Genomic DNA, 23,475 nt, shown 5'->3' with positions numbered 1-23,475 from the left:
AATGACAACCCATCAAAATTGATTAGTTGGCATGCATGATACTAGCTATGATACCACCTTACTATCAGCCTAACAAAGGTGTACAGAACATTTGTGCGTCGCTTTGTGAGTTTTCATACGTTTGTTCGAGAAGCGGGGGAAAAGTTTCAAACATTTCGGGCGCGAGGTGCAGCCACTGGCGTAGGCCTAGTTGGTATTTTAATTACAGGAAATTCAGATGGAGTTCGGACATCATCAAAATCGATGTGTGCCTGTGGCGTGGTCTCACGACCCCGTGGAAAAAAATAGGTAAATTTTGGCACAAGTTTTGATGACCGCTCCTTCCAAAACGGAGCATCTCACATGAAGGATCATGGTTTTCCAAAAGGAGACGTGTCAATTCAAACTCCTGTGGCTGGTGACTTCATCGTTTGGCCTCATAAAAATTTCCCCACGGTACACAATCACCAATATACCACGTGTTAGATTTTCTAGCGCATTTGAGGTATCGTTAACTATATTTAAGACATTTTTTGAGATTAACGTGCATTTTGTGCATAAAAGTAAAATTACAATCGGAACTGCATGTGCTGTCGAAAGGGACGAGGATCACCGTTCGATCTGGGACGATCCGTGGGGTTTGGGTTCTGGCCAGTCAGAAACCACGACTCAGATTGTCACATCCCTAGCTTCTATCAATGCACTAGGCTAGCTTCATGTGTGCATCATGTTTAATATTCGAAAGAAACTTGAAATGGGGATGTTCAAACCCTAGCATTAAAGGAACTCAACTAGGATGGATTAAAATCTTTTCAATAAACCCAAAATGTCCCTAAGAAAAGTTCATGATTTCTGGTTAAGGTGGAGACCTCTGCCAAAAATGATGAATATATTCTTAGATCATTTTTGGATTTTTGAATTAAATCATATTTTATTTGACTTTGGGCATTTAAATACTATAAATATTTAAGTGCTCAAATGATTCTGAAACTAAATCTGGGTCACTGAATAATCCACAGAGAGTCCACAAATTATTTCAGGAGTTTCCGAAATGGGTTAGTATTGTTACTAATTCAAAACAGAGGAAAAGAAATAGAAAACAGAAACAAATGAGAGAGAGAGAGAAGTGCTTACCTGTGCAGCCCACCAGAGCCAGCCCACCAGAGCCGGCCCAACTCCTATGCTGGTCCAGCACTGTGCGGCCTAGCCCACCGCAGCCGCCACCGTCTTCAATCTCCTGCTAGTAGGCAGGAGGGCGTGTGCCCGACGCTCGCGTGCACGCCCCGGCCACCTCCTGCTTGCCGCTTCCTCCTCGACGCGCCTGGAGACGCCACGACACCCTCCCGGACCTCCCTCACTCTTCCCTGCGCTCTTCCCCTCCCTTGCTGGCCTCTCTCTCCCGCGACCGGACGCCACCATCGTCGCCGCTCCCCGCTGCTGTGGCCATCGCCTCCCCCCTCACCCCTCCGTGCTGTCCAGAGGCTCCACCTCGACGCCACGGAGCTTCAAGATGAAGCACGCGCCCGCGGGATGCCCGAAGCGACGCCATCGTCATCTTCGTCGCTGCCTCGGCCACCGGACGCCGTCGTCAAATTCGCCGCCGCGGAGACCTCCCCGAGCCCTCCGACGATTCCATTGGATGCACCGTGAGCTCCCCGTCACTTTCCCCCTAACCCCGCTGCCTTTTGCTCGCCTTAGCCGTCGCCTCCTTGCTGGCCATAGCACGCCGCCGCCTGAGCTCGCCGTTGGCGTAGCTCCGGTGACCATTTGGTCACCCTGGCGAGCCCAACGCGTTCGCGACCTTCCGTAGAGTATTCCTAGCGCTAGCACCCGCCCGTTTGCACGCCGCAACAGCTAACCCGTGGCCACCCGAACTCCGGCGGCCGCAACCGAGCTCGCCGTCGTTGACTCCGGCCACCCCAAGCCCAACCACGGGCACCAACGGATGCGCTGTTGCCCCAGCTATCCGTAGGGCCCAACGGCGCCTCGAATGGTGCCCGTAGAGGAATCCTGAGCCTCTCCGTCGCGTCCGTCGTCGCCGGCGGGTTTGACCCCGCCGACCAGGAGGTTTGACCTTTCCCCGGGTCAATGACAGGTGGGGCCGCCCCTGTTAGATTATTTTAGATTTTAGTTAGATGCTAATTAAATTTAGTTAGCCACTAACTCACTGACATGTGGGCCCCGCCCTGCTAACAGCCTAGTTAGGGTTAGATTAGCACTAACTAACTCGGTTAGTTAGCTGAGTCACTGACCAGTGGGCTCCACTAGTCAGGTTTGACCTGGACGGCGCCTGTTGACCTGCTGAGGTCAGCATGACGCAACACTGACGCAGTAATAGATTTTCTGGACTTATTCTTTTTCAGGAAATTCCAGAAAATAGTGCTAACTTCAAAAAATCATAGAACATAATCTATAACTCAGAATGAAATAAATTATATATGAAAAATGATCAAAAAATCCAATCTATCCATCTGTACTGGTTTCGTGCATGTTAGAGAAACTTAACCTTGCTGTTTAGGTCAAACATGTTAATGCACTTATATGAACCCATAACTTGAGTTTGTATTTGAATCTTTGGTTCAAATAAGCTCAAAACCTTCTGGTTGTAGTTGCATTGGCCCAACACACTCATATTGCCATGTCATGATCATGCATCATATCGTGCATTGCATTGATTGTGATTTCTCTCTGTTGCCGGTAATTGTCCCCTCTCAGTAGACGTTGCTTCGATGATGTGATCGATGACAATGATGGAGAACTATACTATCTTCGGAAGTGTCAGGCAAGCAAAACCCCCTTGTTCATTCTGATACAATCCCACTCTCTCGCTCCTGCTCTCTTTTACTGCATTAGGACAACAACGTTTCAACTATTACATGCTGCGGTAGTTGAACCCCTTTCCTCTGCATGACTTGTCATTGCCACAGTAAATAGATGAAACCCACTAGCATGAGTAGGAGTTGTTTGAGCCCTGATGTGCCTACTCATTCATGCTTGTTTGTCATGCCTGCTATTGCTTAGAGTTGTGTCAGGTCTAATTCATCGGGGATGGATTGGAATGTTGTGAGCATGTCCTACTGTGTGAGAGCTAAGTGTGTGAACACGATTTGGTAAAGGTAGCGATGAGAGGCCATGTAGGAGTACATGGTGGGTTGTCTCATTGCAGCCGTCCTCAGGAACTGAGTTCTGTGTTTGTGATCCATGAACAGTTACTACCACACATTGGGTTCCGGTAACTCGACCCCTCTCGACTTATTAATCAACATGATCTCTTTCCAGGAGTTGCAACTAGTTTTTGGTGTTTGTAGGTAGTGCTAGTAGTCTACTAAGTGGCACCCGATACAGGTGGGCTTGGGACAGACTAGGCACAGTGGCCCGGTGTACCAAGTGGCACCCGGATGGTGGGCTTGGGAACCCTGCACACATCGTTTGGGGCCATGAGCGATACCCCAGCCGGATCTCCTTGCGGATGGAACCCGAATAGGCGATAAACCTGGACGAGAGACTTGTGTGGTTAGTCAGGTCGTGGCCGACTCCCTCCCCAGGCTTCCGCTTGAAGGTTGCCGAGATACACGACGTGTACATGGTGGTAAGTGGCGAGAGCGTGTGTGAAGAAGTACACCCCTGCAGGGTTAACATCATCTATTCGAATAGCCGTGTCCGCAGAAAAGGACTTCTGGGTTGCCTGTACAGTTCATAGACAAGTGAAAGTGGATACTCTAAAATGCGCAAGATAAGCGTGAGTGCTATGGATGGCGTTCTCGTAGGGAGACGGGAGCAGATCCATAGTGGTGTATTGATATGGTGAATATGTGGACTCATGTGCGCCACCTCAAAAGAGTTACTTGTAGTCGTAGTTTAGGATAGCCACCGAGTCAAAGTTGGCTTGCTGCAGTTAAACTCCACTACCCCCTTTGTTGATACCGATGCATATGTAGTTAGTTCTGATGTAAGTCTTGCTGGGTACATTTGTACTCACGTTTGCCTATTTTATGTTTTGTAGAGAGACGTCGGTCTCGCTTGTAGTTCCGTGTGGACTTCGACGTTTAGCTTGATACCACAGCTACGATCTTGTGCCCTCGGCAGGATCGGGTAGATAGTCAGGCTTCGCCGCCTTTTTCATTTGTAGATGTCTGTACTCAGACATGTTAAGCTTCCGCATGTGCTTGACTTGTATGCTCTGAATGTTGGGTCATGAGACCCATGTTTGTAATATCTGGCTCTTTGGAGCCTAATGAATAATACTCTGAGTCGTAGAGTCTTGTTGTGATGCCATGTTGTATTTGCACATATCGAGCATATTGTGTGTATGATTGAAATGCTTGGTATGTGTGGGATCCGACAACCTAGTTGTTTATCCTTGGTAGCCTCTCTTATGGGGAAATGTAGTCTTGTGCTTCCATGAGCCATAGTAGTCCGCTACAGCCCGGTTCACCGGAGTCCTGCTAGCCCAGCACTACTACTCCGGAACACCTGACTGGCCGGCATGTGATTCACTTCGTTCCTGTGTGTGTCCCTTCGGGGAAATGTCACGCGGTGACATCCGGAGTCCTGCCTAGCCTGCTACAGCCCGGGTTCCCGGAGTCCTGTTAGCCCAGTGCTACAGCCCGGATTCACACGCTGCTAACCGACATGCTCGATGTTGATTCATGTATGCCTGTCCCCGTAAGTGCCACTTTGGGTTCACGACTAGTCATGTCGGCCCGGGTTCTCTGTCATATGGATGCTAGCGACACTATCATATACGCGAGCCAAAAGGCACAAACGGTCCCGGGTCATGGTAAGGCGACACCCGTGGGAATACCGTGCGTGAGGCCGCAAAGTGATATGAGGTGTTACTGGCTAGATCGATGTGACTTAGAATTGGGGTCCTGACACAGATCGTGGGCGGGGTGGGGGGGGGGGGTTGGTCGGCACATGGCTTTCATCAACGAACCATGTGTTATTCGCAAACCAGATTGCATATATTTGTTCACACATATTGTTGTGAGATCAATTGAGTGTGCTACCTCTATGATATAATAATAATAATAATAACAAAAAACAGCTCATATTCATTGCCTGAGATGACAGCATATCAAGGTCAACATATTCACGGTTCTTACATCAACAGACAATCGGGCATAACTCACAAATTCAGTACACGCGACAGTTCTAGATTGAACGAATTAAGTTGCAGGGTAGGCATAAAGGCTTGTCTTACAGCTTAATTCCCATGTACATGGGGGAACTGGGATCATTAAGTTGACCCCGAATGAACTTGGGGTTTTTGATGGTTTTACGCTGCTCTGTTGCACGGGTGCGTGATCCCTTGGCTGGCAACTCATCAAATTCATTGTACTCGTCATGATCGGCAACATCGTCGACACCCAATATCCTTCTCTTCCCATGCATCGCCAAATGGCCATTCTTATGCAAGGGGCCTTCCACAAAGAAAATCTGGGTAGCATCGCTAGCAAGAATGAATGGGTCCGCGTGATATGCCATCGTTGTCCTGTTAACACATCAAGAAAATCCCTCTTGACGTGGGATTGATGAGGATCCCTCTTGGTATTCCTATACTCATAGTGGTATGTGGGATTGATGAGGATCCCTCTTGGTCTTCCTGTACTCATCAATCCTTACCTAAACAAGAGGGATCCATGCACACCTGAATAATACCACCTTAACTTTCACATAGTTATGCTCCCAAATCTCTTTGATGGTTCCATAGTATACCCTTTTATCAGCTTCATTTATAGTCATGCATTCTATTCGAACAGAGCTGTTCTGATACGAGGTCTTCTTATCATGTTCCTCAGTGTAGAACGTGCATCCATTTATGTCACATGCTTGGTACGTCAGCACCGTAGGTGATGGCTTTTGTGCCAACCACGTAGCAATGTCATCGATGGATCCTTGTGCCAAACGATTCTTCAGCCTTCGGCGTAGTTCTTAGTGTGCTCCTTCATCTCCACATCTGATGAAGGCACCATTGGTAAGAATCTTTGGCGTATCTCCGCCAAGTGTTCTTCAGCATAAGCGATGAGAACTGGGCTGTTAAGCAGTACCGTCAAATGGGCTATCTCTACCAATTCTCCGGGTGCGGCCATTTGCGTGCCAGCAAGGACCGGCTTACCTTTCAGCCTTCCCTCGTGGCGAGAGAGGGGAAAACCTTTAGGTCTTTGTTTCATGTATTCGGTGCAAAACTCAACCACCTCCTCCACGGTATAACCTTGTAGGATGCTTGCCTCTGGATGGTATCAGTTCCGACAAAAGCGCTTCAGTATTCCCATGAACCACTCGAAGGGATACATGTTGAGTAGAAACACAGGACCACAATACTTTATCTCGTCGACAAGGTGCACAGTGAGATGGACCATGACATCAAAGAATGACGGTGGGAAAAACATCTCTAGGTTCGAAAATATACTTGCAATATCATCTTGCATATGATCCAACTCTTCAGTTTCTACAACTTTCTGCCATAGATGGTTGAAGAAATCACAGAGGTCAATGAGTGTGTTTCTTATATCTTTGTCCATCAGATTCCTGATGGCCATCGGGAGGATTTGTGTCAACATTACGTGGCAATCATGTGACTTCATGTGTCCCAACTTCATTTTACCTGAGCTCACATCCACGAGACTTCTGATGTTTGCGCATTAGGAAGAAGGTGTCTTAACTGACAACAAATAGGTGAAGAACTGTGTTGCTTCTTTTGTACTAAAATTGTAAGTTTGGCGAGCTTTGATGAATTTGTCATCATCTTCTGCTTCACTCTTGCGTTGTGATTGATCAACAAGCATATCGAGCCGTGAACCGTCACCATCCTTTCTTTTACCTTTAATCTTGAGTAGAGTACCAAGGATGCTTTCACATACGTTCTTCTCTACGTGCATGACATCGATGCAGTGACGTACACGTAGAATCTCCCAGTAAGGTAATTTCAAGAACACCGATTTCTTCTTAAACACTTGATCCTTGTGTGTTAGTTTCACCGTCAAAGGGTGGTTCTTGCCAAGCACAACATTAATTTTTTTAGCCATGTTGTGGACCACCTCCCCTTCATAGGGTCTTGGGGCCGCAGCTGCCTCTGTCGTACCATCAAATTCAGCTTTCATCTTTCGGTATGGTGATTTTTCCGTAAGAACCTACGATGACGCAAATACACTGTTTTGTGCGAGTTGGGAAGTCTTCTGCTAGCTGTCCTATCCATGCATGTGACACACCCTACATCTCCCCTTGTTTTTTGCCCCGATGTGTTGGCTAATGCCGGCATATCTTGAATGGTGTGCACCAGCATCGCCTGTAGATCGAAAATCTCCTTTCTGTAAGCATCATAACATTTTACAGGAGGCGCATCTATCCACACTGTCAGCAGTTCTTCTATCAGTAGCTGAAAGTAAATGTCGATGTCATTTCTAGGTTGCTTCGGGCCTTGGATAATCATTGACATCATAATGTATTTTTTCTTCATACACAACCAAGGAGCTAGGTTATATATGCACAGAAGCACCGGCCATGTGCTATGGTTGGTGCTCATATCGCCAAAAGGATTCATCTCGTCAGTACACTCCCCGAGCCTTATCCTTCTAGGGTCCTTGGCAAATTTGTCAACCTTTTTGTCGATTAATTCCCACTGAGCCCCATCTTTCGGGTGCCTCATAAACCTATCCGCAATTCGCTCATCATGATGCCACCGAAACCTCTTTGCCTCTCTAGGGTTTGCAAACAAACGCCTCAACCTTGGAATTAAAGGCAAGTACCAAACAACCTTTAACGGGATTCTTGTCTTGATCTCGTCATCCAATTTGTACTTGTCCTTTGTTCTCCTATGCTTGTATCGTGCATGCTTGCATGTGGGACATGCACGAAAATCTTTGTACTCACCACGGTACAATATACAATCATTCGCATAGGCGTGTATCTTCTGTACTTCATTCGTGCTTCTGGGGAGCACATTATCTTTCGGAAGAATTTCTTTCAAAATACCTAACATTTTTGTGAAGCCCTTGTTTGATAGACCGTTTGTTGCTTTAAATCTAAGAAGCACCAGGGTGGCACTCAACCTGGAATAATTCTTTTTGCGACCTGGATACAATTCTTTCTTGGAGTCCGTATCAATGGTTGGCAGATCCTTGTACCCAATCATATCCTTTTCTGGGCCCTTGAAATCCGCATATCAAGATCTGGCATATCAAGATCGTCGTCATCTGCGTCGACGTCTTGGTTTTCCAGTGGGCGTTTCGGCTTTCCGGGGTTCCATTGGTAGCTTGACGCCTCTGCCCCGATGTTAGATTCAACATCCATGTGACCCTGATCGGGGTTTGGCATCTCGCTGCCCTGGGTATCTTCATCCATGACCTCCTCTTCATCGTGTCTGGTCCAACGTGTATATCCATCTCTGGACATCTGCAACTTCATGTGACTCTGTATTGGCACAATCAGTACATGGAAACAGGATGTAATCCGCATCACCAATTCTCCTCTTTGTACTTTCAGCCAAATTCATGAACTCGGTCACGTGATTGATAAAATCTGCGGTTTTCCGATTCTTCATCCATCGAGATCGTTCCATCTGCAGCACACGAATGGTCATTAAAAACAAAACAACAACATTAATACACAGATTAACTGCTGCCTAAAGATGCGTGCATAAATCACAAGGTTTTATTTTAATAATTACTAAGGGCGCTCCATGTTGTTATCTAGACGTGCAGAGTACTAGTACAACACTACACTTCGGAATTGAATACCTTAATTTAGCCACTCACGAAAAGAATACCTTAATTAATTAGCCGCGTGGCGACCTCCACCCAGCAGACAGACAAGCGCGAGGCGGTGGCACGCCGAGACAGCAGGGTCGAGGAGCAAAGCTTAGTGCGGCTGCCGCCTGAAGTTTGACCTCCACTATCCCGCCATCGACCGCGATGGATGTGCTCGAATCACGCCGTGGCCGACCTCGATGGTTGAGCTCCTCCTATCTCCCGCCGTAGACCGAGGATTGACCTCCTATGACGCCGCCACCGCCCACCGATCGAGGATTGACCTCTTCTTCGGTAGCCGCTGCCTAGGCCGCCGCCGCCATCTCTATATGAAGAGCGGCTATTTTTTTACGGATATCCGCGGAGCGGCTGTTTACATGGTATCTCACCGTAACTCAATTATATGGATAGGGTAGTACATCACATACGGTCATGTAACGGCAGCAGTGCCTAACCTACGTTGTCTTCTCACACGGTTTGGTGCGGAAATCGTGTGTGGCGTTGTAATACCTAACACAAACGACATGTAAAAATAGTGTGCCATATACAACATATATATAGTGCCATTAGTAGTTCCCGACCGTTAGCTTATCTCCACAGTTTCCCCATTTCCCCCAAATCCCTACATAGCCTCCAAATTCCCTCGCGTGGCACTGACATTGGGGGAATGCAGAAGAGTGGTGCCAATGGTTTCGGTGCGGCTGCTCCTGCTCGTATCGCCGCCACGACGGCTGTCGCCACCGAGCACTTGCCTAAGGTCAACAGAAGGCAGGTGTACTACGGATCCGAATTGTCCTGTCAGGTTCCAATCTATCCCGATCTTTTTTAGCATGTCCAAAGTATGGCTCCTTGCTAAATCCGTCCTGAATGATCCCCCTCCCCCCAGGAAAGCGATCTGCTGCCGGATCCGAAGCTTGACTCCAGACTCCTGCAACACGAGTTCAACTCTGAGTTTTGCGCCATCGAGAAGTACCAAAAGCTGAGTTGTGTGCACGGGCACACTCCCTCTCGACGTGTATGCACGGAGGGATTCGATATTGGCAGGCAGTTTCTCAGTTGCCCCTTAGAGGTTAGTGCTAATTAAGTTCATCATTTTACTTCAGTTAATGCCACCGCTCATCTAGAATACTATTTAACATTGGCAGGGATATGAGGCTTGTGCCTTTGTTAACTGGCTGGATGAAGAATGTCATGGCAGGGCTCGGAGTGTTATCACCAAGCTCGCAGAAGATAACATAAAGCTGAAGAAGAAACTGGCTGATCTGGAATGTACAATCAGTACGATGAAGCAAGAAAGAATCAATCACAGGCAACATTGAAAGCAAGAGACAAGAAGGAACTAGCATGTGTAGTTGTGGTTGTCGCATTAGCCATGTTCTATGCGCTGTTTGCAATGATGATTAGGGGTTTTCTTTGACAGTATTGCTAAAGCACATCTAGATGTGCTCTAAGTAATGCACATCTAGGTCCTATGCCATTGATGTTACGCGAAGATTCATGCAGATATTTTCTTTGTCTTTTTTCTTTTCCTTTCTAGTTTGATTATTACTTTCTTTATCAATAAGAAGAGCTCAATGTATTGCTTGCCAACTGTCCTACTCCGTTCGTAACGGTACCGGTGCATAATCCCAAAACACGTTCCTTGTTTTGTCCTGAAAAAGGAAACCAGCCAAATAGCCGATAGGAGTCCTGCGCAACCCCGGGAATTTGGAGCGACTGGGTACAAATAATTGCGGTTGATTATATCAGCGGTTAGATAATACTTCAACCCCCGCTTCAATTGGCAGTTCCTCTTCTCTGCATACTCCGCTTAAGTGTCCACCATCTTCATCGTCCCCAGCAGGCCGCGCTACACACTAGCACACACTCTGCAGCCATGTCGAGCGACAGTGAGGATGACAGTTCAGCCAGCAGTCTGGCGCCCGATGATAGGTCAACATCGGAATCCTCCCGCTTGTCTTCGGTGAGTCCGCCGTCGAGCCCACACCTCGATTATATCCGGTTCATGGAAGGGACGCCACCTCTGGAATCGTCAGACGACAACCAGACGGGCGAGGAGCCAGTCGGTGTCAAAACCGGCGGATCTCGGGTAGGGGGTCCCGAACTGTGCGTCTAAGGTTGATGGTTATAGGAGACGGGGGACACGATGTTTACCCAGGTTTGGGCCCTCTCTATGGAGGTAATACCCTACTTCCTGCTTGATTGATCTTGATGAATATGAGTATTACAAGAGTTGATCTACCACGAGATCGTAATGGCTAAACCCTAGAGGCCCAGCCTGTATGACTATGGTAACGAGTCTATCCTTTACGGACTACACCCTCCGGTTTATATAGACACCGGGGGGGATTTAGGGTTACATAGAGTCGGTTACATAAGAAGGAATCTTCATAGTTGGTGGCCAAGCTTGCCTTCCATGCCAAGGAGAGTCCTATCCGGACACGAGTACAGTCTTCGGCCTTCATGTCTTCACAGCCCACCAGTCCGGCCCATGGATAACAGGCCGGACGCCCGAGGACCCCTTAGTCCAGGACTCCCTCAGTAGCCCCTGAACCTGGCTTCAATGACGAGGAGTCTGGCGCGCAGATTGTCTTCGGCATTGCAAGGCGGGTTCCCCTTTCCGAACTCCAGATGTAATGATTGTATCCGGACTTGTATACACAACTGCAGAGGATATAATATTTCATGAGTCCAATCCGTTGACAACTTTTTGGTAATATGACATCATGCCTGCTCGGCCATTATTTTTGAACCGTTAGCTAGCCCGTCGTCCCACATCTCGAGACGTGGTTTTATTGGCATGTCTTATCCAAGCGGAGATCGTGTCTCCCCTTTTTTAAGGGATTCTTATCAACCCGGACGTGGGTAACCCAACCATTGCTTGGGTACAACTCCTTGGGAATAGGCAAGTTTTGAGGCCCAGGAGGAGACGTTCGATATTCGCGGCCTTTATATAGGGGTATAGACCCGTCTTTTTCTTTCACGCTTGCTTCTTCCTCAACCCTTGCTACCTCGAGTTCCAACACCCGGGTTTCAATCGCCACAAGCTCCAATCATGTCTGGATCCAGCCGTCAAGGCCGGTGGGTGGCTTCTTCTATCATGGAGAGAGATATTGCAAAGCTTCGGGCGGCGAGGTATCTGACCACAGAAATCCTTCATCGGCTTCCTGCCGAGGGGCAGGTTATTCCCATCCCCAGATCTGGTGAGAGGGTCGTGTTTGTGTCCCACTTCCTCCGCGGGTTAGGGTTTGCACTTAATCCCTTCGTTCGAGGGCTCATGTTCTATTATGGGCTAGATTTTCACGATCTGGCCCCGGACTCTATTCTTCTTATCTCGGCGTTTATCGTCACGTGCGAAGCCTTCCTCCGAACTCCTCCGCACTTCGGCTTGTGGCTCAAGACCTTCGATGTGAAGCCGCAAGTGATAGAGGGGGAGCAGGCAGAGTGCGATGGTGCCACAGTGAGCAAGCTTGCTAGCACTGTTTGGCTGAAAGGATCCTTTGCCAAATCTTCTGATTTATGGCAGCAGGGGTGGTTCTATATAACCGAGCCCCATGGCTCCAAGTGGGCAGCTGCGCCCGCATTTCGATCCAGCCCCCCAATTCAGCTTGCATCGTGGATTAATAAGGGGTTGGACTAGGGATCAACGGACGAGGTGCGGGCTTTGCAAAGTCGCATCCGAAGCCTAATTGAGAGGGACATCAATATCGTAAACGTTGTTCAAGTAATACTAGTCCGCCGGACCCTGCCGTGCCAGCGACGGCCTCTCCGCATGTGGGAGTTCAATCCAGAAGGGCCGCGGACTCTTCAGCACTTCTTCGGCACTACGGACGAAGGAATGTGGAGATTATTTTTTGGGAAACAAAAGCAATGGCCAGACACCACCGAAGATATCGGCCTAGACTGTAACCATCCGGACACCCCGGTAAGTACCCGTTCGCCGAACAACTCATAATCAGACACTCAGTGGTAAGACACTGACTGAATCATCCTTTTTCAGGGCTAGATAAACAAAGTGGAACGGATTAGGTGTCCGGCTCCCCTTCCCGAAGACTCAGCTAATCCTATGTTAATAAGGATGCTGGCCTCGGCACCATACCAGGCGCCGGCATGGGAGGGTAAAAAGGAGATTGAGAAGACCCGAGATGACCATTGTTCCGGAGGTAAGTCAGATACTGAGTCCGGAGAAATCGACCTTTCCTCGCTTGAAGACACAGGCGAAAGAGGACCCGGTATCCCTTCTTCGAGCAGGAGGAAAAGGGCCGCCTCCAAAGGTTGGGAGGGGCGGTCTCCCAGGAGGGCAAGATGCTACCGTCGAGTGGCTTGGGTTTGGAAAGCGACGCCGTTGAACAGCTCCAACATGGGGACAAGCCCTCGACCAAACCGTAAGTAAATCCGAGGTACATTGATAGCGTCCTGCTCCTTTGCCGTTACCGAAGATATACGTAACGTGTCCGTGCATTTTTACAGGTCAGCACAGAGTTTTTCTAGGCAATCCTCTTCTTTGGGAGGTCTCCTCCCAGAGATGATGGAGAGCGAGAGCCTCCCCAACCTCCTCGCCTAATAAGGCGGACGACTCTGAAGTGTCATCGCGGAGGGTTTTTCTTGATCAACAAGCTACGCAAGGGATAAAAGAGGCAGTACCCGAAGGTGGATCTCCTACCGTCCGGGATTCTGGGGCTGATAATAAAGGCCCCGGACTGTCTGGCTCGCAGCCGACGGTGATTCTGGAGACGGGTGAATGGATTCCTTCAAAGGATGGTTGTGCTCCTAGAGCGGCTTCCGGAGACCCGGAGGCTCCGGATATATTGCGAGACATGTTGCGAAAAGCATCTGTCTCGGGGGAACAACGTACCTTGATGGGTACAGTGGTTGAGAAGATTTTGTCCGCGAAGAGTGGATTGAATGAAGCCTTCATGAGCATGCTAAGAGGTTTCAAGGTTTGTGATATAATGTTTTCAGCTATGTTTTATTTGCAAAGATGCACCTGCGTATAAGTAGTAGCCCCTGAGACTCGGGTCGGCTTCCACTGGGAAGCGAACAGAGGATCGAAAAGAATTACTCAAGGACTGATCTGATGAACTTTGAACGCAGGCTGTTTCCCCCTTAGCTACTTCCCAGACTGTGGATATTGCCGTGCTGCAGTGGAGGCTTGATGTAGCAGGTGATGACCTTGCGTTAATCAATATGCGTCTTGACGAGTCGCAAGGTATGTATTCGGGGCAATCCCCATACATTTTTTGTGGTATAAGCATGATGCTAAAATCTATATGCTGGAATATGCATGGCTGCAGATGGTGCTGCCGATGTTGAAGTTCTTCGAGCGGAGCTGGCCCGGGCCAAGGAGCAGGCCCAGTGTAGCCATGCGGCTGCCTAAAAGGCATCGGCTGAGTTAAAAGCCAAACAAGTTGCACGGCGCCAAGACGAGGAGAAGATATCCACGATGGCGCTCGAACTGAAAAATGCTACTGGCCGCTGTGAATTTCTAGAGAAGGAGAATGAAGACAAAACGGCTGAACTTGACAAGGCCTTACAAGAGGCGAGAGAAGCGCGGTCGGAATCCAGAGCAGCCTGTGAGGAGATCCGGCAAGCTGGGGAGATTGCGGCTGGTAAACCCTTCTGCTACAGACTAAGTTCGGCGATCCGAACTATGCTCAGCTTGACCGAGTGTGGAGTTCTCCGGACGAGTTTTTAGACTTGCCGAAGAGTTCTTCCCATGCGGCGCAGTATTATCAAGCGCGAGAGGGGTACGCAAGGGAGAAGCTTTTCTGGTCACAGTTTGGCGCATCAAAGCGCCCTCTATTGCTGAATGAACAGATGTCCCAATGGGCCGAGCTTCATAGGATATCCGGCGCTGCCATGAAGAATGTCATAATCCCGTTGTGGCCAACCGAGCCTGTTCCGAATAGCTACTTCGGTTTGGTGCAAAGGCTTGTTGACACGTTGCCGCGTATCGACGCTGAGAAGCGGTCGACGTGCATTGAGGGTGCACGGATGGCTTTTGCCCAAGTCAAGACATTCTGGGGGAAGATGAAGGCCATCGATGTTGCGGCGAAGAGTCCACCCAAGGGCAAGGACCGTCCTGAACCGGAGCATTATTTTGAAGACGTCCTAGAGGCCGCCTGCTTGATAGAGGGTCAGTGCTCGAAAGACATAATGTTCGAGTGAGGTGTATGAGAATTGTAAAAGACAATTTTATAGTTAATATATTTTTATGTTTTGCTCGAAAGCTTGTATTCCTTCTATGCGGCCGTTTTAATACAATTTGAAAGTTTTCCAGTCGTCGGCTTCAGCCCCTCCTTAGGAAGTACGGGGGTGTTCGGAAAAGCATTTAATCAGTCTTTATCCAACGTCTTGGTCCATGAAGGAGGTGATAATGCCGCGAACCAGGCAATCGGACTATAGGGTGCTAACACTTTAACTTAGCCATAGGAGTTTTATGGTGGGGCTATGACATAGCCCCTGGTATGTATGCGGCGTATTATAATATGGTGCCTTACATATTTGATCTGAAAAATATCCCTCGTGTGACACGGAGAATCGCTAAAGATTCCAATAAGTCGTCAAGTGGTTGACCAGCTCTTGCCGCATCATGGCAGTCCGGCTTTCTCTACTGAGGTACTTGACCAGATGAACCGGAAGCACAATTGCAGTAGTTCTCCCTTTACTACCCTAGCTGATGGAGCGGAACGTAGGGTAGGAAGCACAGGAGCCGGGCAACCCAACTATTGACCCAAGACAATGATTCGGAGCTGATGCATATAAGGCCAAACTTGCGACGCCGAAGTACGCTATAGAAATGTTCGGACTTTTGCTGGCGACTCATTTGTTCCCATACCGAGCCCCTGGCAAGTTATGCCAAGGTATATCTGTGAAAAAACCATAGGAGCCATATTCATTGGCAAAACAACACGGATGATTAATTCGTATACTGCTTACTGGGACCTGAGCGATATGCCAATGATTACTTTATATATATAAAGACCACAACCCCGGCTATTTGACATGCTCGGGGTCGGAGGCGGAGGAAGAGGCATAGTACAGGCTCGAAATAAAGAGTGCGGTCTACAAAAAGTTATTTTGGACCTCCTATCGCACGTCTGCGCCGCCTGTCCTCGGCGAGGGGAATCCTTGATGGAAGTAGCCCCTTAGGTGAGTGTACGGATCCGAACTCCGATAGAGTCAGTTTTAGATGTTTGCCCTGTTCATCACCTGTTTTTAAGAGATAGTGAAGGCAGAAATAAAAAGAAAATAGAAAAAAGTGTTACGGGAATGCTTGCAGGCTTGTCCGTAGTGTACTTCCACCAATGCCCATGGTATCTTGAGTGCGTAGTGATGTATGTGCGGTACAAATTTTGTAGGTGTACGAGGTGGGCGGCGGAAGCAGGACTGCTATTTTCGCTCTGGGAGTAGTCGATCTTCGGGTGGAAATTGCTTCTGACCCCCGGTATTTCGTTGGTGAACCTCTCTGTCGTCCCTGTCGCCTGGCGGCCTCCTCCCCTTGTGTTCGGCGTTGAGCTTGCCGGCTTGCTTTACCCAGCAGTTTCTGTTAGTATGATTAGCTGGTTTATCGGGGTAGCCATGAATCTAGCAGGGTTGGTCCAATATCCTGTCTAGGTTGGATGGTTCGTCTAGGTTTGCCTTGAATGGCTTCTTCCGTTGACCGGGCTTGGGATTGCTGAATCCGGCGTTGACCACTGTGTCGCATGATCTTTTATTATCATTGCGACTGTTGTGTTTGCTTCGTCGTGGCTTGTCGTTGCCGTCTCGGATTTTAGAAGTGCCCGGGTCGCTGGCGCTGTTGCTTCTACGAGCGAGCCAGTTGTCTTCTCCCGCGGAAAAGCGGGTCATTAGAGCAGTAAGAGCTGTCATGGATTTAGGTCCTTCTTGACCGAGGTGGCGTGCAAGCCATTCGTCCCGGACGCGGTGTTTGAAGGCTGCGAGGGCTTCCGCGTTCGGACAGTCGATGATTTGGTTCTTTTTGACTAAGAACCGAGTCAAGAGCTTCCTGGCTGACTCTCCGGGCTGCTGGACAATGTGACTTAGGTCATCGGCATCCGGTGGCCGGACATATGTTCCTTGGAAGTTGTCAAGGAAGGCTTCTTCCAAGTCTTCCCAGCTGCCTATGGAATTTTCAGGCAGGCTGTTTAACCAGTGCCGAGCTGGCCCTTTTAGCTTTAGTGGGAGGTATTTAATGGCGTGGAGGTCGTCTCCACGGGCCATATGGATGTGGAGGATAAAATCTTCTATCCATACCGCGGGATCGGTTGTTCCGTCGTATGATTCAATATTGACGGGTTTGAATCCTTCGGGGAATTGATGATCCATTACTTCATCAGTGAAGCAAAGAGGGTGTGCGGCGCCTCTATGTAGGGCCATGCTACGACGTAACTCTGAAGGATCTATTTGCGGTTTTCGGCTCGGGCCTGGCTAGGTTTGTCACGTCCGAATAGGTAGCCATCGTCGCGTGTCGAGGCATGCCCTCGCGATCCGTAGATCGATCTTGCGTGTCCTGCTCTACTGTCCAAGTCCCATCGAAGGTCGTCTGTACAACCATGAGCTGTGTTATTCTTGCCTTTACGGTGAGGTGGGGCGGTCTGGTGTTCGGCTTGAGTTGCCTCTTTATCCGTACAGAGTTATCGATGACCTGCCGCATTGTGTGATGATGGTACGGGCTCCAACGCCTCGTCATCGAACTGAGGTAGCAATCTATGCTTCGGGTAGCTTTCGGCTGGGCCACTAAGGCTGTATTCTTCGGCGGCCAGGAATTCGGTCCATCTATCGTTGAGTAGGTCTTGCTCAGCTTGAAGCTGCTACTGCTTCTGTTTCAGTCTCCTTGCAGTAGATATTAGCCTGCGCTTGAAGCGCTCCTGCTCGAGGGGTTCTTCGGGTACGATGAAGTCTTCGTCGCCGAGGCTTACCTCATCTTCGGAGAGCGGAAGGTAGTTGTCGTCCTCCGAATTGTCGCTGGGCAGGGCCTGTTCATCGGGGCTGGCTTTCCCGTTCTCTTGTTCCTCCTGTTCGGATCTTGCTCCAACAGGGTCTTCATTGTTTTCGACGTCGTCCGGAGTACTATTTTCTCCGGTGCTAGCGTTGCTGCGATGTGACATAGAGCGGCGTTTAGGGCGCCGGTAGTTAGACTGTGTCTTAGGAGGTTTATTCTCAACTGGATCTTCTTTGTCATCATCGCTAGCTTTTTTAGGTGTATCAACCATGTACATGTCGTATGAAGAGGTGGCCGTCCCACGTCCCATGAATGGCGGGTCTTGGCCTTGCTCCTTGTCGGCATCGTCATCTATACCGTCGATGTCTTCGGAGCCATAATCAAGCATGTCGGTTAAGTCCTCGAGAGTGGCTATGAAGTGGGTGGCGGGTGGGAAGCAAAATTCTCCATTATCAGCCTCTAGCTCGAACCGGACACAGTTCGGCTATGACTCCCCCGCCAAGGACAGGCTTTTTAATGAATTTAGAACGTCGCCCAAGGGCGAGTGTTGCAAGATATCTGCGGCGCTGAACTCGAAGATTGATAACCGATCCAGCTCTACGCCCGCAGGCGTGCGTGGTTCGGAACTTATAGCCAGAGACGAGTCCGGAATTCCGTTGACGCAGACATTGCAAGGTGCTGAGTCCGTGTGCGGCTCCAACGCCATGGATTTTGGGGTTTCGGATGGCGCAATCTGCTCCGGATCTAAGGCCGTAGCAGTTACAGGAACCATCTCCTGAATATGGTCCGAGACACATTTAAGTCATGTTCATCGGAGCGAGGGGAGCGATCGCCGTGGTCTCAAATCCGTTGAAGATTAGGTCTCCGCGGATATCCGCGACGTAGTTCAGGCTTCCAAATCTGACCTGGTGGCCAGGGGCATAGCTATCGATCTGCTCCAGATGGCCAAGCGAGTTGGCCCGCAGTACGAAGCCGCCGAATACGAAAATCTGTTCGGGGAGGAAGGTTTCTCCTTGGACGGTGTCACTATAGACGATCGAAGGGGCCATCGAACCTTTCGTTGATGGCACAGTGGAACTCTCAATGAAAGCACTAATGTCGGTGTCAAAACCGGCGGATCTTGGGTAGGGGGTCCCGAACTGTGCGTCTAAGGTCGATGGTTACGGGAGACGGGGGACACGATGTTTACCCAGGTTCGGGCCCTCTCTATGGAGGTAATACCCTACTTCTTGCTTGATTGATCTTGATGAATATGAGTATTACAAGAGTTGATCTACCACGAGATCGTAATGGCTAAACCCTAGAAGCCCAGCCTGTATGACTATGGTAATGAGTCCATCCTTTCCGGACTACACCCTCCGGTTTATATAGACACCGGGGGGGTCTAGGGTTACATAGAGTCAGTTACATAAGAAGGAATCTTCATAGTTGGTCACCAAGCTTGCCTTCCACGCCAAGGAGAGTCCTATCCGGACACGAGTACAGTCTTCGGCCTTCATGTCTTCAGAGCCCACCAGTCCGGCCCATGGATAACAGGCCGGACGCCCGAGGACCCCTTAGTCCAGGACTCCCTCAGAGCTGTCGGAGGACAAAGAAGAGGACGACGATGATGAGGAGGAGGAATGGTCGGCCGAGGAGGAGGACGACGACGACATCAATGACGATGACGACGGCGGCAGCAACGAAAAGCCAACGGTCAGCGGCAAGAAGCGTCCTCGCCAAGACGATGTCGCGGGGCCATCCAACTAGAACAACAACAAGAAGAAGGACTAAATTAAGCAGACTGTATATATCTCTGTTTATTCTGTCAATCACATCGCAGATGGTTAGTAATATCTATTCGACAGAGATCTTCTACATTATCGCCCACAGATTGGTTTGTTGAACTGTGTGCCCTGACGAGCACACAATTCACAAAAAAAGACCGTATGGGCTGTCTATAATGATCGCACACAATTCTGATTACTGACCTGTTTGCTGGGTATCACACACATCTTATTACGCCGAATCGTTTCTGTTCACCTCACTCATCGCAAACGGTTCATCGGAGTGAACTATATGCCTTATATTGCACACACCTTGATCTGGCTGCCCGTTTCTGTTGTCCTGTCTCATCGCAAATAGTTCGTACAGATCAACCGTATGCCCTTCATCGCACACGCAACTAAAACCTGAACCGTGTTTGATGCATCCGTCATCGCAAACGTTTTATACATTTCTGACGGTTTTCATACAACGCCGTTTGCGATTATTGCATCGCACACAGTTTCTCGAAGGGTCTCTGATTGTAGTGTCGCGTTAGCAGCATCCTACAGTAGTGAAGAAAAACCAGATCATCGACCGTCTGTACGCGGAAGCCTTGGCCGCCTTCAAGCATTGTGTCAGGGATGAATGGGTCATAAGGCAGCTCGGCCAGGACAAACCACAAACTATGGCAGCCCTTACTTCTCTCATGACCCACTTTTGCGCAGGCGAGGTTAGTTTGCTTGCTCGTAAAACCACCAATCCCGATACCCCTGGCACCTCCAAAGCATGGGACGGAAATGGAAAGCCGCAACGCAGCAAGAACAAACGTCGCCACAATGATGGCGAAGGTTAGGATACGGAAGTAAATGCCGGATTCCGAAACCCGAAGTCGGGCAGCGCAAAAAGACCCCTAAAGGCAACAGCGACGGCCCATCCAGGCTAGACACAATTTTGGACAGGCCCTGCTAGATCCATGGACGCCCAAAAAGCCCACCAACCACTCCAACCGAAATTGTTAGGTGATAAAGCAGGCCGGCAAGCTCAACGCCGAAGACTCGGGCAAAAGCCCATGTAGCGAGGATGATGATGAGCCCCGCATGCCGAACAATGGAGGCCAAAATCCCTTCCCTTCCAAAGTCAAAATGGTAAACATGATCTATGCAACCCATATACCGAAGAAGGAGAGGAAGCGAGGGCTAGGGGACGTATAGTCCATCGAGCCCGTAGCGCCAAAACTAAATCCATGGTCAGCCTGCGCGATCATGTTCGATCGCACGGACCACCCTACCAGCATACGCCATGGAGGGTCCGCAGCCCTAGTGCTAGACCCCATCATCAATGGATTCCACCTCACTAGAGTCCTAATGGACGGAGGAAGCAGCCTCAATCTAATATACGAAGATACAGTGAGGAAAATGGGGATCGGTCCGTCAAGGATTAACCTGGTAATACCACTTTCAAAGGAGTCATTCCAGGAGTGGAGGCCCGCTGTACGGGCACCGCAACGCTCGAGGTAGTGTTCGGATCCCCGGATAACTTCCGAAACAAGGACTTGATCTTCGACATCGCACCATTTCGCAGCGGCTATCATGCCCTCCTCGGCAGAATAGCTTCGCCAAATTCAATGCCGTACCACACTACGCCTACCTCAAGCTAAAGATGTCGGGTCCCTCGGGCGTCATAACTATCGACGGCAACACGGAACACTCGCTTCGAACCAAAGAACACACTGCGGCCCTAGGAGCCGTATACAACTCCGGCCCATATTGGCCCGGAGCCCGACCCGCCATAAAGGCCGACGACAATAGCAAACGGGTCAGAACCCGTTCTCCGTCATGGGAACCCTCATGCGTTCGACGCAAATAGGGATTCATGCCCCACGACACGCCCACCTTCGTCATGCTCCATGTGCCTTGTCAGTACAATTTTGCGCACAAAATACCATGGGCGGCCGTGAGGCATTTATTGATCCAAAGTATATGTTCGGCTCAACCTAACTCCGGAGCAACCCCCTCTTCGGACGGCCCAGGGACTAACTCCGGATCCCCCCAACATAAAGCTCCATCAACAAGGCCCTCGCCCATCAAGGTCTTATTGCAAGACCCTATCCCACCTATCAGAAGCAAAGGCCCACACATGCAGCAGGGCACAGTGAAGGTTTCAACTCACGCGTCAAGGCCCTGCGTCAACCTTTACTCTATAGAACTTTCCTTTTTTCTTCTTTTTATCTTACAAGTATTGCCTTCGCAGTTCCAATTGTACGGTTAGACGTCCCGAGATTACGAGAATTTATAAAAATACCCTTTGTGGTGTTCGAATATCCGCATCTTGCGACTTGTTTATTCCCTTCCCGATTCTCTCCTCGCTCTTCGAACAGCCCGGCACGAAAACATATTGATTACTCAAGAGTTCGATTTATATATCAGCTCAATATCTTCAAGTTCGGCACCGCTTTCCGCTAGGTGTTCAGCGTCTCGGATATTGCACTATATGCATTCGTTCCGAACTATGTCTTGGGTCAATAGTTGGGTTGCCCAGCTCCTGTGCGTGCCCCTTATGTTCCGCACGTTTGGCTAAGAGGGCAAAGGGAGAACCCCTGCGTTTGTACTTCTGGTTTGACAGGTCAAGTACTTCAGGAGGAAAAAGTCGAAAACTGACCGTCATAGTAAGCATGTAAGGGTCTGTGATCCGATGACGAGGTTGGACTCTAAAAATCATTGGCGATTTCACCGTGTCACACGAAGGGTTCGTCTTAACACAAACCATGTGATAGGAAACAGGCAGATTATGTTCCCTAAGTACATCACAATACACCAGGGGCTAGTTCCCAGCCCCCACTGTCAAGCTCCTTAGGCTAAGTGAAAGCGGTAAAACCGAATAGTATGATTGCCTGGTTTCGCTCCCGCACTACCGCCTCTGGGCACTAAGACGTTGGCTAAGGGTAATAATGCAGAGATGAAACACCCCTCGTGACATTCACCTGGGGGCTGAAGCCGATGACTGGTAGCATTCAGAATAAACATACGACCATACAGGAGTCAAAATCAAATTGCGACAAACGTAAACATACGTCGGGTAGATGCATAATAAAGCATAAGTTCCACACGATACAAACTTAATGCAACTACTAAAACGATACATCTTTTCAGCACTGGCCCTCGATCGCCGGCACGTCGTGCATCACCTGCGCAAAGTACTGCTCAGGGCGGCGATGCTCTTTTCCCTTGGGCGGAGGACCAGTGGCCATGTCCATTGGATTGATCCTCGGCCAGTGCACCATAGTCTTCGCAAAGGCAAGCCTCGTACCCTCAAGGCATGCTGACCGCTTCACGGCGTCAATCCGGAGCGGCGCCTCCCGCAGCTTCTGTACAAGTTTGAAGTAGGTGTCCGGAATAGGCTCAGCCGGCCACAGGCTAACGCAAAGGTCCTTGAAGGCCAGTTCGGACATCCGATGCATCTCCATCAGCTGCTTCATTTGATCGATGAGGAGGTGTGAGCACTCGGAGTCCAGAAACTGCGACCAGAAGAGCCGCTGCGTGGAGTCCTCCTCGAGGGTGGCATAGTGCTTCGCCACGGCCGCCGCATTCTTCGGGAGTTCGGAGAAGGCATCTGCGGAGCGCCAGACCCTCGTCAGGAAGGCGAATCTATTGCCTCCGAATACACTCTGCAGTAAATATTTCTTACCATTGGCAATCTGCGCAGCTTGCCGGAGCTCCTCCCGGACACCTCGAGCGTCACTCCTCGCCTCGTGGAGCTCCTTCTCCGCCTAGGATAGATAGGAGGATTGATCCTCGTGCCCCTTCTCAAGGGCCTCCAGCTTCTTGGCGACATCCTGGAGCTCCATTTGGACTTCGATGACCCGAGCTTCATGCTGACCAGCAGCAAGCTTGGCCTTTTCGAGCTCGGCCACTGCCTTATCAGCCGCCGCCTTCTACGCGGCCGCCTTGGCCTCGGCTTTCTTCAAGTCCTCCTTCAAGCCCTCGACCTCAGCGGCGGCCACTACAAGATCAATATAATAAAGGATCACGTCATAGCCGGGATCGTCAAATATCTGGCACC

The sequence above is a fragment of the Triticum aestivum genome, chromosome 4D (assembly GCF_018294505.1).
Source record: "Triticum aestivum cultivar Chinese Spring chromosome 4D, IWGSC CS RefSeq v2.1, whole genome shotgun sequence".
Taxonomy (NCBI): domain Eukaryota; kingdom Viridiplantae; phylum Streptophyta; class Magnoliopsida; order Poales; family Poaceae; genus Triticum; species Triticum aestivum.
Note: the sequence above shows the minus strand (reverse complement) of the source record.